Source organism: Sceloporus occidentalis, unplaced genomic scaffold (assembly GCF_023333645.1).
Source record: "Sceloporus occidentalis isolate IW3139 unplaced genomic scaffold, rSceOcc1.0.p SCAF_1, whole genome shotgun sequence".
NCBI lineage: Eukaryota > Metazoa > Chordata > Lepidosauria > Squamata > Phrynosomatidae > Sceloporus > Sceloporus occidentalis.
Window position 1 is genome coordinate 221195227 of NW_028316981.1, and position 17500 is coordinate 221212726.

General features: G+C 44.5%; 1 pseudogene across 1 annotated transcript in view; it reads right to left on the reverse strand.

The window, feature by feature from the left end:
• Positions 1-16580, reverse strand: part of LOC149323503 (RAS protein activator like-3-like) — a 70311-nt pseudogene extending 53731 nt beyond the window's left edge. The window contains exons 1-2 of the transcript XR_016276121.1: positions 16525-16580; positions 9705-10119 (exon numbers count right to left, since the gene is read on the reverse strand). The product of XR_016276121.1 is annotated as an RAS protein activator like-3-like (transcript). The remainder of the gene's footprint in view (positions 1-9704; positions 10120-16524) is intronic.
• Positions 16581-17500: the final 920 nt, after the last annotated feature.

Consider the following 17500-nt stretch of genomic DNA (forward strand, 5'->3'; position numbering starts at 1 on the left):
GCTCCCCAGCCCCGGCGGTTTTCCTGAAAGGGGAAAGGGCCAACAGAAGGAGATGGGGGAAATTCCAGCGCAGCATCATGGGAAATTTGTAACCCGGTGGTCTTCAGGAGAACCAGCGGATTGGATGTACACACCAGCCAAAGCAGCAGAGGTTTCGCACTGGCCATCAATACGGATCCTGTGAATCCACTAATTTTGCGCACTCGCAAAACGGAGGAGCCGGCTGCCTTCAGTTCGGAACCCCACCGTGAATACGCATTGGCCAAAGCATATTCAAGTTACATCGCATTGGTCAATACATATTCTGAGCTCACAGGTGTGAAACACCAATGTGATATAACGCAAATACACACCGACCAATGCGAACTGGGTGTCTGAAATGCGAACTACTTCTGTGCCCTGTGTGGTAAGGTCCATAGAGTACTTTCTTTCAAAAGAAAGAGAGGCAACTGTGGGAACCTAGAGGAGCACAGCTGATGCCTGGGCTGGATTCACTTTCATGGCTATGTGGCTATGGGAACTGTGAATACTTTGTGAGTGTGACACACATGTAATTTCTGTCACTGACTAAGGTGGTGTCTTGAACTGTGTTGCAAGGGGTCAACACAGGAAGAACATGGGCCCAATCCATATTTCAGGTAGAGTAAAAAAGAGCCCCTTTGCTCTGGATCAGAACAAAAACTCAGAAGAATACTGTGCATCAGTGTAGGGATGGAAGGAAGAGCATCAGTGGGCAGGCAAGTTGTTGACCTCTTCATGCCCAGAACTTCCATATCCTCACTTTCATTTTCACTTTCATGTTCATCTGGTTCCAGTGCCATTCCTTTTGAACAAGCACACATTAGCACAACAATACCATCACACTAACGTTCATAGGATGGCCGTTGCCTGGGGAGTGTGCAGACAATAATCAGCCCATCACAGGTGCCGGTTGTATGGACAGCTCATCCAACCTGTGGATCTGGAAGCCTCAGCAGTAACCCACATTTTTCTTTCAGTGCCTAAGGTGCCGCTGCCCTTGTTTGCTGTGCAAGCGAGCCGCAGTGGACAAACCGCACGGCTCCTCCACATAGCAAAAAGAAGCTGCAAAAAGCGGCTTCTTTTTCCAGCACCATTATGATGCCGCAAGGCGCCAATGTCGCACTTGCGGCGTCACCAAGACGCCGTGACATATGAACGCTAGACGTCCGTCACATCAAAATGGCGGTGCTCATGTGTATAGGGCACTGCCATTTTTACGCCCTCGTTACATGCGAGGGGCAAGGCGCATCAGGAAGCGCCGCCCCTTGTGCGTAACGATGGCGGCCAAAAGTCCCCATCTATAAAGCGCCTAAGAATCACAGGGGCCATCTAGTGCAGGAACCAACACTTAATATATCACTCAGGGGTAACGATATAAACTCTGTCTAGAGTAAATCAAATAACATCAACAATCCACCCAAAAGTGATACTTTTATTGGACCAACCAAAATGTACAATACATCTGGCAAACCTTCGAAGCTCCGTTGGCTTCTTCATAATCAAACGAGGTGTAAAAAAAACATACAAGAGAGGGGAAAAGAGGAAGATGTTAGTCCTAGACCTGCATTTTGCTGTTTTTGTTCTCAGTTCAGTTGGTATGGAGGGGTATCTCTTGCAGGCTGGCACATACTGGATGGCAAAGGAAGTATCTTTTTGTGTGGCAAATGGAAGTTAAATTTCCTGGACTTTGAGAATCTGCCAGTACCCAAATGGCCAGAAGGAGGAGATGCCAGCCTACAGGTAATACCCTTCCATACCATCTGAACTGAGAAAAGAAACAGCAAAATATAGGCCTACGATTAACATTTTAGTTGGCTCAGTAAAGGTTTCACTGTTTGGTGTATTTTTGATAGTATTGGATTTGCTATATGGCCAACACAGCTACCCCGGGTGTTTTCTGTCTGAAGCAGTCTATTTACCTGTCAAATAGCTCCTTTCAACAGGAACCTTTACCAAATGTTTAATCAGAATTCTCCTGTCTTGCACAGGTCCTATGCGGTGCAGCTGCTGAAAGCAGGCTCACTCCATCTTCCACATAATGGTTCTCATGTAATATCTCAACTTCCTGGCATACAGCTCAGTCATTTCATCACTACACTAAATCTTTTTTTTGCAGGGGGGGGGGGGGGACCAACATCGCTTATCCCAGGTTAAGAAGGTTTTTTGGCAGCCACCCCCAACTTAATCAGATGCATTCAAAATACATGTGAACAACTCAACCCAGATTCTTCCTGGATTATTTTCACTGTCTGAATAATCCCTTGAACAGATTTACAGTCTTCTCTTTGAAAATTTTGTTGTTGTTTGCCTTCAAGTTGTTTGTGACCCTAAGGCAAATTTTCATGGGCTTTTCCTAGCAAGATTTCTTCAAAGGGGGTATGCCATTGGCTTCCCCTGAGGCTGAGAGCATGTGACTTGCCCAAGGTCACCCAGTGGGTTTATGTAGCCAAGCTAGGATTAAAACCCTTGTCTCCAGAGTCCTAGTGCGATGTTCAAACCACTATGTCATGCTGGCTTATCTCTTTGAAAAATACTTCATAGGTTTTGTTTACCGGTAGGAGAAGGGAATCTTCTCCACTTATCATCTTTTTATTTCCCCCTTTCTGGATAAAAAGACATCAGTTGCTTCTTCTGCGTAGTTTGTTGACACATTAATTCCCATCAAGGAAACCTGGGCAAACCTGATGGGCAGGTATTCCCACCACACAAACACACCTGATCTTCCAGGGAGAAATATAGAAACTGTCTGAGTAATCTTTGCAAGCTGCAAGTAAAGTATGGAACCTCCCTTTAGGAAGTCAATGTAAGAGAGAGAAAATGATTTGTGCAACTTTTTTCTCCCCCTCCCTTCCTGTTAATCTTAAATGAAGTTTTTAAATTAGATTTTGGAGTCTGAGTGTACCTTTGGATAGCTGTAGGATCTGTTCTTCTATATACCATATCTGCATTTCAGGCTACATGCTTTAATCAAAGAGAGAGAGAAAGGGAAAACTAGTTAATGCACTTGGTGTCTGGCGAGTGTTTGCAAGTTTCTGCTCCCAGGCAGAACTAGGTCTGCATCCACACTGCAGAAATAATCTTTGTTGAGTGAGAATTCCTAATGCATCTCCCTAAACTACAAATCCCAGGATTCCATAGGATGCAGCCATGGCAGTTAAAGAGAAGTGGAATCATACACTGAGGACGTTATCAGACAAGGGAAATTGGAGGTGTGATCCAATGGCAATCCGAACGCAATCATGGGGTTTCACGTTATTGGGAAGTCAGTTCGAACGCAATTCGAATTCACATAAATTCGCTGAACTAGCGAATTCAGGTGAATGCGTTCTGGCTCCACTTTCATTTCCTTCGTAATTAAGAGACATTCCTCCTGTGTGATAAACTCCTGTGTCTGCTGCACAGAAATGATCTAGTTTGATGCCATTTTAACTGCCATGGCTCAATGCTATGGAATTCTGGGACCTGTAGTTTTGAGAGACATTTAGCCTTCTCTGTCAGCAAGATCTGGTACCACAACAAACTGCAGTTCCCAGGATTCCATAGCTTTAAGCCATGGCAGTTAGTATTGTTAAACTAGACTATTTCTGCAGTGTGGATAGAGCCTAAGAGACTGTGTGCTGTGGCTTCCTGCTGGTGGGAAAGTAGGCACTGGCAGACCGCCTTTTTTCTCTAGACACATGTGAGTATATGTATGCTGCATGAATGTTCAATTCACTGGCTGTGTGATGTGTCAAAATAGTTTGTAAAAGTACAAGTGAGATCCAAGCTAGCGGTACAAGAGGAAACTCAGGAGCAGTCCTCCTGAGTCTAAAGCTGACCAATTTAGTAACCTTGGTCCAAAGCACACTGTAGAAATAACCCAGTTTGAAACCATTTTAACTGCCCTGGGTCAATGCTAGGGAATGCTGGGAACTGTAGCTTATTGTCGCACCAGAGCTCTCTGACAGAGAAAGCTAAATGGCTCACAAAACTAGAGTTCCCAGAATGTCCTAGCCTTGAGTCAGGGCAGTTAAAGCAGTGTCAAACTGGATTATTTCTGCAGTGTGGTTCTGGACCCTTGATGACAAAACCATGTAATGGGGAAGAGCCATTTATGGAAGACATTGTGTGCATGTTCCTTTTATTAAACAATTTAATATAATGGGACTTGAGCATCTATGGATTTTGGTATCCTCTATGCCCTTTTTATATGGGAAAAAAGGTATTCCCAGACACCCACATAGGTATTATACAATGAGTGGCTGAAAAATCTCTATGTGATATACTCCAAAGTGATAACAGCAAAAGGAGAGGTCACACAGCTTGTCGCTACCTACATTATAAACAGCATCAAACACACACACAGTGACACCCAACTGTTGCACAACCACATTCCACAAAAGTGTTGCTTTTGAGAGAAGATGTGTGGGTTGTGTGCTGCAAACAGAAAACAAGTGCTAATTGAGGGAGGATTAAGACAGTTTGTGTTGGAAAGGGCTTTCAGCAAAGTGAAGAGGTTGGTGTCTCTGCTTGTCCATTCCACACCAGCAGAGCAAAAGTCCTGCATCATCTTCTGTTGTAGATCTTTCCAACCAGGAAACAAAACTGAGGCATGCTGCAGATTACTACTAGGGGATCATTCAGGCATTGTTTTTTAGCACAACTATGTGAATAATCTCACTCACGCGTTCCGAGTTTGTTATTCACACCATGGAACTGCATCTCTGCAAGTTCTGCCAGGACTTGAATAAAGATGGAGTCGATGATGCGAATGCATTCAGAACACGTTCAAGGCATGCAGAGTTTTATCTTGGATCTATTCACATTGGTTATTCACACTGCCGACAATGCAAATCTTTTTTGAAAAAAATGGGAGGGGGGCACCCAATCTCAATTATCCTGGATTAGGTGGGGGAGGGTTGGCAGCTCCCCCCGAAAATTAATGGTGTGCATTCAAAATGCATGTGAACAGCAAAGATTCATTCTGGATTATTTTAATTGTCCCAGTTGGGCCAGAGAAAAAAAGGGGATGCTGTTGGGAAGACAACTCCCAGTCATTTATGAGAGGGTGCCTCTACACTCTCGAAATACAGTCAGCCCTCCATATCCAAGTATTCCTTATCCACAGATCCAACTGTCCATGGTTTGAAAATATTATTATAGATTCATAGATAGATAGATAGACAGACAGACGACAGATAGATATTCATTCTCTCTCTCTCTCTCTCTCTCTCTCACACACACACACACACACACACACAAGCAAACCTTGAGGCGTTACAAACTGCCGCTTTAAGGCGGTCTCCCGGCGCTGCTGTTTGCTTCGCGAGGGAGCCGCCGCAGCCAAACCGCGCGGCTCCCTTACGGAGCAAAAAAGAAGCTCCAAAATGGAGCTTCTTCTGGCGGCGCGCTAATGACGCCACGAGGCGCCAATGGCACACTCGCGACGTCGTTAGCGCCGCGCGACATGTGGACGCAGAGCGTCCGTTACGTCAAGATGGCGGCGGCTGTGTGGAACGGCCGCCGTCATTTGTTACGGACAGAGTCCATAACAGAAATAGGGGCATCTGGAAGAGACGCCCCTTTTTTAAACTGGGACGTCCTGAGGACATCCCAAGTGGCGGTTTGTAACCCGCCCTTGATTTTGTCATTTTATATAAGGGACAACATTTCTGTGCCATTGTATTTGATGAGACTTGAGCATTCATAGATTTTGGTATCCACAAGGGGTCCTGAAACCAAACCCCAGCAGTTACCAAGGGCACAATATATTCAATATGTGTGTGTGTGTTTGTGTGTGTATTCCAAAAAGCAAACCTTGACTTTGCCATTTTATATAAGGGACACCATTTTACTATAACATTGTATATAATCAGACTTGAGTATCCATGAATTTTGGTATCCATGAGAGGTCTTGGAACCAAACCCCAGCAAATATCAAGGGCCCACTGTAATGCTGTTTGACACCACTTTAGCTGCCATGGCTCATTCCTACAGAATCCTGTGATTTGTAGTTTTGTGAGGCACCAGAGCTCTTTGGCAACTACAAATCCTAACATTCCAAAGGATGGAGCTGCATCATTTAAAATGGTGTCAAATTGCATTATTTCTACAGTGCACATGCACCCAGGAACATAAGAGTTTGTCCAAATAATATTAGTTTAGTAGTACACAGATGGGACCAAATATCTTTTCATTCACAGTGCAAGGGCTGGCTCAAATGAAAAACCATGTTCCATAAAACCAAAAAGCATTAGGTAAAGCCCCAACTTCAGCAACATGCCAGTAGGACTGAACTGGTTTACATTAAGTTCAGTTTAACCAGTAGAGAAGCTGCATCTATTTAGATCCCAGTACATTGGCTTAGCTGGTCTTGAGCAGCACTTGTTCCTCCAGCCTCTCTAATGGACACAAACCTCTTTTGCATATAGTGAAAAGTTGCTTGGGTGCACTACAAACCGTCCTTAAAGGACGGTCTGGTGGCGGTGCCATTTGTGCTGCCGGCAAGCCACAGCGGATATACCATGTGGCTTGGTGGCGGCAAGAAAAAGAAGCCGCAAAAAGCGTGGTTGTGATGCCGCAAGGCGCCAATGGCGCACTTGCAACTTCACAAGCTGTCGAGACGTGCGGGTGCTAGGCATCCATCATGTCAAAATAGAGGCACCCGTATGTACAGGGTGCCGCCATTTTGACGCCCTCGTTACGTGCGAGGGGCAAGGGGTGTCTGAAAGCGCCGCCCCTCGCACGTCACGACGGCGCCCCATAGGGCCCGTCTAGTGAGCGCCATAGTTGGCAAAAAGAGGGCAGAGAACGTATTCCTTCCTAGACTTTAGCTCATCTCCATATCACTTCCTTTTTCACTTCAGCTTTAAAGAGAACTGCTTGCCCAATAGTTTCTAAACTCTGGTTAAAACATCAAAGGCTGATTATTCTCAGAAATCAGGAGAAGAAGAGCATTTCTTTATCACACGTGAGATTGGAACTCCAACCCAGAGCCAATTCGAAGTGAAGGGGAAGCAGAGTTAATTTGAATCCAAGGCAATTCACGTGATGAAGTATCACACATGAAGAATGAAATTGTGGTGATTCCTGAGTCAAAGCGGAGCGAGTACACATTAAATTATCATACCAGTACATACCATGCGGAGCAGCGGATTCAACTATTCGAATTGGGACCCTTGCGCATGCTCAGTGGGGCTCTGAACTCATCCGAGGTGAAGAAGCGGGTCACTTCCTGGTTCCATTTTGCTAGCCTCAGTTTGCTAGCCTCACGTGAATGTCACCTATCCCTATATGCCATCTGCTTCATCCGAATGTGTCACATTATTATTATTGATATGATAGCCCTGTTTAAATATTTGAAGGGCTGTCATACTGAGGAGGGAACAAGCTTGTTTCCTGCTGCTCCAGAGAACAGGACCCGGAACAATGGATACAAGCTCCAGGAAAAGAGATTTCACCTCAACATTAGGATGAATTTCCTGACAGTAAGGGCTGTTCAACAGTGGAACACACTCTGTCGGAGTGCAGTGGAATCTTCTTCCTTAAAGGTCTTTAAACAGAGTCTGGATGGCCATCTGCCGGGTATGCTTTGAGAGTTCCTGCATGGCAGGGGGTTGGACTGGATGACCCTTGTGGTCTCTTCCAACAATTCAATGATTCTATGATTATTTTGCAGTGAAAGAAAATTTTTAATAATAATAATAATAATTCAATAATAATAATAATAATTCAATAATAATAATAATAATAAATCTTTCACTGCAAAATAATCAGTATAGAAGATGCAGGTTTACTTGGAAGTAAATCCTTTGGATCTCAAGGAGACCCATTTTGGAGGAGTGCAGAAATGATCTGGTTTCCCTTATTCTCCATGCTCCCTAAAGTACCATCTCCCTGAATCCAGTCCACTCTCCTTCCCTTTGTAACAGTTGCCTTCTCTTAGATTGCATCTGCACTGGGAAAATAATCCGGTTTGACTCCACTTTAACTGTCCTGGCTCAGTGCTATGGAATTCTGGGAACTGTAGTGTTGTGAGATATTGAGCCTTCTCTGCCAGAGAGCTCTGGTGTCTCAGCAAACTAACAAATTATTATTATTATTATTATTATTATTATTATTATTATTATTATTATTAAAATAAATTATTATTATTATTTTAAAAACATTTTTTGTTTTTTATTATAATTATTATAACTATTCTCCATGCTCCCTAAAGTACCACCTCCCTGAATCCAATCCACTCTACTTCCCTTTGTAACACTTGCCTTCTCTTAGGTTGCATCCGCACTGGAGAAATAATCCAGTTTGACTCCACTTTAACTGTCCTGGCTGTGCTATGGAATTCTGGGAGTTGGAGTTTGTTGTGGGGTCCTTGTCTTGAGACTATGGAATTCTGGGAGTTGGAGTTTGTTGCTCCCCCCAGCCTTTGATGGCCCCCTCTGTTGCTCCCATCTCTCTCCCCAGCCTCCGGTTTTATTCCCTTCATCCCTGTCACTTACTTCCAAACGTGCCCTCCATTCTTGAAGGAGCAGCGGAAGCAAATGGGGCAAAATTGCAGCGCAGCATCATGGGAAATGTGGTACCTTGGAGGTTTTGGGGGGGGAGGGTGTACCAGGACGGAAGCAAAGTTGTATTCCACACCAGACCAATTCAGATTGAAATCGAAGGAGCTTGGAAACAATTTTTGTGAATTCACTTGTTACCAAATTCACAAAAATCAGTAGTCACTTCGGATTGACTGTGGATCAGCCTTGGAATGACCCCACATAGAAAGCAATCACATGAGATAATACAGTGGTACCCCGGGATACGAAATGCTTGCGTTACGAAATTTCCGGGGTACGAAAAAGTTGAATTTAAAAAAACTGTTCCGGGTAACGAAAGGATTTTCGGGTTACGAAATTCCTTTCGGCGCATTTCGGCGCGAAATTCAAACCGCGGCTAGCGCTAGCGGCGGCTAGCGGCTTTCCAGCGCCTTTTTCGGGTTGCGAAATTTATCGGGTTACAAACGGCGCCGCGGAACGAATTAAATTCGTAACCCGAGGTAGCACTGTACATCACATTTTAATGTGAATTTGCATATATTGGCATTTATAAAGGCAATAACTTTTTTTTAATAACTATTTGTCTTGCTAATGGAATTTAAAATTTATTTCCTGGACTGAATCTCCCAGTACCCACATGGCCAGAAGGAGGAAGGGCCCACCTGTATGAATACACTTTCATAACATCTGAAGTGAGGTCAACAGCCACAACACCTTGACCAAATGCAGGGTTATGAACTAACATCATCTTTCTTTCTTTCTTTCTTTCTTTCTTTCTTTCTTTCTTTCTTTCCTTTTCCTGCATCATTTTAACCACCCTTGCCTGATGAAGACAGTGGAGCTTTGAAAGCTTGTGACATATATAATGCACATTTTGTTTGATGCAATAAAGGCTTCCCTGTTTGGTGGATTTTGGATGATACTATACTTTGTAAATATTGCCAACATGGCTACCCCTGGAAATATTTTGATCAGTTTGTTAAAGGGAGATTTTCACTACTTAAAGGGTGGGGTTTGTTTCTGAGTAACCCTCAGCCTTGAACAAACACTGTACCTGTACCACTACACCTCCACATGGGTGTCTCCTCCTGGCTTGTTCTTTCCAAAACAACATGGCTACCGGATCCAGCCCATACTTGTGATGCAGAGTTGTCCTACCTTTGGTTGCTTCCCTGGTGTCCTTTTCTGATCTGGGGGTACCTTCTTGGTTCTTTCGGTGGGACATAGAGCGTAGATACTTCTTTAGGCTCAGTTTACTGCTTCCCTCATGGCCCTTGGACACCTTGGTAGGAGCAGAGAAAGCCCTCTGAAAGACAGATCTCTTAGTCACAGCTCTGTTCTCTTGGGAAAATGCTGTGGGTGACTTTTCAGTGCTGGGCTGAGGATATCCAGTCTCCGGCTGGCTTTGTGTCCACTTCCATTTCTGCAGCCTGCCCCTACGCCTGTTGTCTGCTATCACATTAGGAGGATCCATTACTGGACCCTTCTCCCCATTCTGTAGAATGGTCTGCCACCGATAGGACATCAGCAAGGATGGGTCTTCTGTCCTCTGAGGCTTCCAGGGAGCTTCCATCTGCCAACCAAAAGAATAAGAGGGAGCATTTCAGAAAAACAGGTTAAGGAATTCAACATGTCCAGCAGATACATTTTTCTCAACTCCACAGTCGAACCATCCCAAATTATTGTTTCACACTTTCCCTGTTTTGACTATTTGATCAAGATTGCATCCACACTGCAAAAATAATCCAGTTTGACACTACTTTAAGTGCCATGGTTCAGTGCTATGGAATCCAGGGAATTGTAGAGCTCTCTGGCAAAGAAGGCTAAACATCTCACAAACCTGCAGTTTCCAGGATTCCATAGTATTGAGACATGCCAATTAAAATTGTGTCAACCTGGATGCAGCCCAAGAGTCAGCTTTTGGAAAAATTAAATTTTGTAACCAACAGCTCCCAGAAACCCCCAGCCAGTACCCAACACTGCCACTGGTCAATGTAGTCATGCCATATGGTAGCTTTGGGAAGTTACAATCCAGAAAAGTAACTTTTCCAAGCTCATCCAACAGCAGAATTTCTCCCATAAAACAAAAGAAGGAAACAAAAGTGTGATCGGCCTTCCAGGCAATGGAAAGAAGCAGTCTTCTCCCTCCTCACCATCAGGACTCAAAAGAATGGCTGCTCCACAAAGAAGTGCTTCTTTCCTAGGGGTAGGTGGGTGCAGAAGGACAGCAACTCAACCACGGCCTGTCAGTTCAAGGAGCAATGGCTCTGGTCCCCAAAAGATGCAACTGTGCCAGCTCCATCTCTCTCTGACTAACGTAGAGCCTTATCACACGTGAAACAGGAGCCCCAATTGGAAGCACTTCCATTGCGAGTGTGAAGCAGGGTCACTTCGAATCCAAGGCAATTCACGTGATGAACTATCACACATGAAGAACTTAATTGTGGTGATTCCTGAGTCAAAACGGAGTGAGAGCACTTTGAATTACCAAACCAGTACATACCTTGCGGATTCAATGATTTGAATTGGAACCCTTGCACATGTTCAGTGGGGGTCTGAACGCATCGAGACATTTTATGCTTCCGGGGTGAAGAAGGGGGCCACTTCCTAGTTCCACTTTCACATGAATGCAACTCTCATGTGAATTGTTCCTGTCATAGCTCCCCCCAGCCTCCCATGGCCCCTTCCTTTGATCCCATCTCTCCCTCCAGCCTCCTGTTTCATTCCCCCAACCTTGTCATCTACATCTAAATCTACCCTTCATTTCATTCCCTCCATCCCTTTCCAGTTTCACATGAATGCTAACCTCACGTGAATAATAGGGAATGTTACCTATCCCTACATGCCCTCTGCTTCATCCAAATGTATCACCGGCATTATTATTATTATTATTATTATTATTATTATTATTATTTTGCAGTGAAAGAAATTTTTATTAAGAATAATAATCATAATAATAATATTTTCTTAATAATAATAATAATTAATGTCTTTCACTGCAAAATAATCAGTATAGAAGCTGCAGGTCTACTTGGAAGTAAATCCTTTGGATTTGAAGGAGGTTGCACCTGCACTGGGAAATAATCTGGTTTGACCCCACTTTAACTGTCCTGGCTCAATGCTATGGAATTCTGGGAATTGAGCCTTCTCTTCCAGAGAGCTCTGGTGCCTCAGCAAACTAATAACATTATTATTATTATTATTATTATTATTTTAAAATAAATTATTATTATTTTAATATTATTATTATTATTATTATTATTGGAGCTGGAGTTTGTTGTGGGGTCCTTGGCTCGAGGCTGTGGAATTCTAGGAGTTGGAATTTGTTGTGGGGTCTTTGGCTCAAGGCTATGGAATTCTGGGAGTTGGAGCCTCCGCCATAGCCTCCGGTGGTCTGCTCCTTTGCTCCCATCTCTCCCTCCAGCCTCCTGTTTCATTCCCTTCATCCCTGTCATCTACATCTAAATGTACCCTTCCGAGCACTGGAAGCAAATGGGGCAAAATTGCAGCGCAGCATCATGGGAAATGTGAGACCTTGGAGGTTTGGGGGAGTGTACCATGGTGGAAGCAAAGTTGCATTCCACACCAGACCAATTCAGAGTGAAATCGAAGTGAGCTTGGAAGCAACTTCTGTGAATTCACCAAAATGAGGAGTCACTTTGGATTCACTGCAGAAGCGCTACACAACAGCTTCCCGTAGAAAGCAATCACGTGTGATAATACATCATGTTATCATGTGAACTCGCATCACTTGGACCTGCAGTTGCGTCCGATCAGAGCTGCAAAAAAACCTGTGTGATAAAGTCCGTAGAAAAACACACACCACTAAAGCTCCTGTGTCTTGATTTAACAGCAGAAAGAGAAAATATATAGACAATTCAAATTGTATCCTGTGCTTCTACTCACATACCCAGGCATTTCCTGTGATTAAATAATTTGCACTGTACAGCTGCTGATTTTTGTAACATGCACACTCAACGCTGCAGAGCCAAGGAGTGGAGCCCTCCTGACTCTTCATCAAGCGCTCTTCTTTGAAACTTCACGGACCATGGCCTCGCTCCAAAAATCCCTGGGTGAGGCACAGTGAGTCTTGCTCCTAGATCTGCCCCGAGACCCACAAAACCTGTCTTACTGCCTCTCTTTGCACCTGGCGAATCCTTGTGGAGTGCCAGTTTCTGCAAAGGGATGGCTCAAGTGTTATGCTCCATGATGAGGAGAGTCTGGGTATCCAGACAAGTGTTATTTCCTCTCCTGACTTCCTCGCTGATGGCAGACGTGTGTGTTTCTGTTGCTCATTCCCACTTGTTATTAAATCGGTTTAAATTGGTTTGTGATTCGCATTGAAAACGGATCATTAATTCAATTGACACCGATGCATAGTTCCCACTATGTATTTGAATTATGCCCTTATTCCATGTCGTTCCTACTAGTGGGAATGAGCCCATGTTTCAAAATGGAGGATGCTTTTGGACAGAAAACTGAAAGGGAGGATTGTGCCCTGGAAAGGGAGGACCTCTGGTCACCCAGTTTGCAAGCCACTAAGACCCTGAGTGCAAATGGGACTCCCTGCCATCCCCACACCACTCCAGAGGGCCCTTCTCCCCGCCGCGGGCTCCACATCTGAGGCTACCACAGTCAGCCTTACCCACTCCCCCTCGGGTAGGGAAACTCCGGAGGCCATATGGCAAGATGGGGAAAGGACTGAGGCACCTCCCTCGCAAGGGGCAGCACTCCAACACGCCCCCTCCATTCTTGGGTGGTGAACGGTGGTGCATCACATCCAAGGCTTTGAACACCTGAAGCATTTCCCTCCAACCAGGGGTGGCAGTTCAAAGACTCATACCCCTTGCCTCTCGGCAAGGCGGGAAGGAGAATGGCTCCACCTGAGCTGGAGCGAGAAAGGGAGACAGCCGCCCTGGAAGGACTGTGCTTCAGCCACCCCGCTCCTCCTCAGAACACCTCACCAGGGAGGTCACCAGGGCTTGGACATCCATTGTGTGTGTAGGGGGTTTACAGAGGCCACATGTTCTGGACTGGAGACTGGTGTGGATCAGAAAGGGAGAGGTTTTAACTACAGGAGCCACTCCAAGACAAAGGACTCTTTCCAAGAATGGGGGACAGATACTCCTTCCCCAGAGACATGTCTTCCCCACACCGCTTCAAGCATAATGCATAGCAGGGTGGTTTTATGCAGCAAATGGTTTTTTAGTCTGTTTTTAACATGAATATATTTTATGTGATTTTATATTATATTTTATATTGTGTATTTCATGTGATTTTATATAGAGACATTTTAATTATTTGAATTTTATAATAATTTTAAAAGTTTTATCTGTGAGCTGCCTTGGGTCCCTCTGGGAAGAAAGGCGGGATATAAATGAAATAAATAAAAGAATGAATGAAGTGTCCACTATCACACACAAAAAAGATTGTTTCTTCTGCTACCTCTTCTCTCAGCCTGTCTGATGTGAGAAAGCAGGAGCAGCAGTGCAACTCCAACCTGCTAGCCAAGTCCCAGCAAAGCTCAGAAAGCTTAAGCAAGATCTTAAATTTGAAAGCTCTTTTTCCCCGCCACTTCTCCCCCCCCCCAACACCATATGCTCTAACTCTAAATGGTGCCGCTCCAAACCACGGAAGTGATGCCCTGTGCCCAAGCCTATGTGAGGCTTGTGCACAGGGCATCACTTCTGTGGCTTGAAGAGGCACCATTTTGGGATAACCTGGAGCAAAGAGTTAGAGCACATGGTGATGGGGAAGAAGTGGTGGCAAAAAGGATCTTTCAAATTTGGGACCCCGCTCAAGCTTTGTGAGCTTTGCTGGAACTTGGCAAAGAACTTCCCAATTGCCACTACTTGTGAAAGATGCCAGTAAGGGAGTGAACTCACAAGGGCAGGCAAAGAGCAGGAGACACAACCACACAAATTGATCAGCAAGGAAGTGTAGTGGTTTTCTAGGAACCCTGAAAAGAAGTTCAATGTAATAGTCATCCCCACCATGGTTCTAAAGACCACTGGCTCCCCTTGTCTTTCTTGCACACCAATCCTTTGATTGAAGGGCCCCCAGCTGCCCCCCTTTTCCCTCACTGCCCTTCTAATGCCCCCGTTCTACCTCACCACTCCCTGGATTTGTTGCTGGTTGTTCCCTGGTCATTCCTGGGTTAAGTCCTCTTTAATCACGATGTCTTATGAAAATCTCACCGTGATTGTGCAACTTTCCCAGAATATTGACTCTTTAAACCCCTGATTTTCCCCATATGATAAAGTCCGTAGAGTTGGAAGAAACCACAAGGGCCATCCAGTCCAACTCTGGCCATGAAGGGGTCAGTCCTTTTAAACAGAAAGTGTTCCTTCTGCAGATTCTTTCTTCTGTGAAGTCTAGTTTCAGAATCATCTGCTTCCCAAAGCTACCTTCCAGATGTCTCCTTGAGATCACCTGAGTTCACTTCCTTACTGGCGTGCGCTAAACAAAGTAACTGTTATATGGATTTGTAATTGATTGACTGTCAAACCCAAAGGGTGATAAACAATAGCTAACAAAATGAAATTCATCACGGAGAAATGTAAATACTGCACTTAGGGCGGAAAAATGAAATGCACAGACATAGGATGGGTGACACCTGGCGGAAAAAAACTACATGTGAAAGGGATCTAGGAGTCCAAGTGAACCACAAGTTGAACATGAGAACAGTGCGATGCAGCAGCTAAAAAGGCTAATGCGATTTTAGGCTGCATCAATAAAAGTATAGTGTCTAGATCAAGGGAAGTAATAGTACCACTGTATTCTGCTTTGTTCAGGCCCCAGCTGGAATACTGTGTCCATTTCTGGGCACCAAAATTCAAAAAGGATGTGGAGAAACTGGAGAATTTCCAAAGTAAGGTCACTAAAATAGTCTTCTTCCTTGGATGTCTTTAAATAAAGGCTGGATGGCCACCTGTCGGGGATGCTTTGATTGAGAGTTCCTGCATGGCAGGGGGTTGGACTGGATGGCCCTTGTGATCTCTTCCAACTCTATGATTCTGATTCTATGAGTCATTCATGGAGATTATTTCAAACAAGACGAGATAGGATAACTCACTTGTTTCGAACACCTCCATGTGTGTCAGTTACTGAGTTATAATTGTGTGCCGTCAAGTCATTTCCAACTTATGGCAACCCTAAAGCAACTCTATCAGTTTCTATGGTTGCATAGGAATTTAAACTGTGGTCTCCAGAGTTGTAGTCCAGTATTCAAATCACTACACCACACTGGCTCTCTCATTGACTGAGACTAGATGCTATCTCCTTGGAAGCCAAGATGATTAAACTGATGGCTGTCATACTTTGGCCACATCATGATAAGGCACAACTCATTAGAGACGGCAATAATGCTAGGAAAGGTGGAGGGTAATATAAAGAGAAAAAGACCACAGGCCAGATGAATGGAATCAATCAGAGAGGGCATGGACATGAATTTGCAGAACCTAAGCAGAGCAGTGGAGGACAGGGATCTTGGGGATGTCTCATCCACAGCATTGCCATGAGTTGGGGTCAACACAACAACAACAACAACAACAAGTTGAAATACTGAGTTGAGTCATCCTAGCCCTACCTGAGTCCACCTTTCCCTGGTGCTATTCCTCTTCTCACTGGACCTTTGGCCTGCCAACCTTTTCTCCCAGTCTCCCATGTATCTGCCCAGTCAGTAGGCACATGTGCTGCCACTAAGGGATCCAGAAAGATCTCCCCTCTCCCAATTGTCTTTCTTCCTAAATGTTCTGAAGGCACCAGATCCCGTCTGATTTTGGAAGTTAATCAAGGTCAACTCTAGTCAGTATTTGGATGGGGGACCACCAACAAACACCAGGTGCTGTAGGCTATATATCCAAGGAAGGACCTTGCCAAACCACTTCTGAAGATTTCTCACCTAAGAAAACCCTATGAAATTCATGGGATTGCCATAAATCAACAGGTACACATGCACAATGGTCTCTGCTCTTACCTCTTCACTGCTCAGCCCACGAGGCTGCCTTCTCAAAAACCAGTTTCTCCCTCCACCCTGACAGAGAGAAGCATCCACCTTGGTTTCCTGCTGTGCTTCTTCTCACTCAGTTCCTGTCTTCACCACCTCTGTCTGAACGATTTCCTTCCCGGTGCTCAGCAAGGCCCCATGTGATATGCCACAAGATGATAATCTTACCTCACCCTGCCTAAGGAACATCAAAGCTGTCTCTTGCAGCGTGGGTGGCTCAAGCCATCCTGTGCGGATTGCAAGGTGCGTGGTTGCTCTGTCTTCAGACACAGATTCAGGTTGTTTGGACTAAGCCACACTTCCCCATATAATCATAAATTACTTTTTGCAAGTATACCTCTGATTCCTATGTTGGCAAGGAAATTCTGGGTGATGTCAGTAACTTTTCCAACCAGGATAACCAGATATTATAATCACAAAGGAGGTCACTGCAAAATGTAGGACATTTCATAAAAATGTAGGACATAATCAAATAAAACCTACAAATTCAAATATAAATTTGTTTTCAGGTGGTTTATTTACAGGTAGAGGATACACATTATATTTTATTATATACTTAACCATTTTTTTCTGATGAACTTATATTTGTTTAAATGCCTTGTTGGCTTGCAAGCGACTTGTAGAACTCTTCTTAGTGATGCTGAAAATGGAGGACATTTTGCAATTCATCTTGGACAGAAGCTTGAAATGTAGGGCATGTCCTTGAAAGGGAGCATGTCTTTTAACCCAAGAGTCCAAGGACCTTACCACACGGTGGCTTTTTGAGCGTCAGTTCGCATTGGCCAATGCGTATTCGCGTTATATAGCATTGGAGTTCCACACCTGTAAGCTCTGAATACGCATTGACCAATGCGATATAACGTGAATACGCTTTGGCCAATGCGTATTCACGGCTGGGTTCCGAACTGAAGGCAGCCGGCTCCTCCGTTTTCTGAGTCCGCAAAAT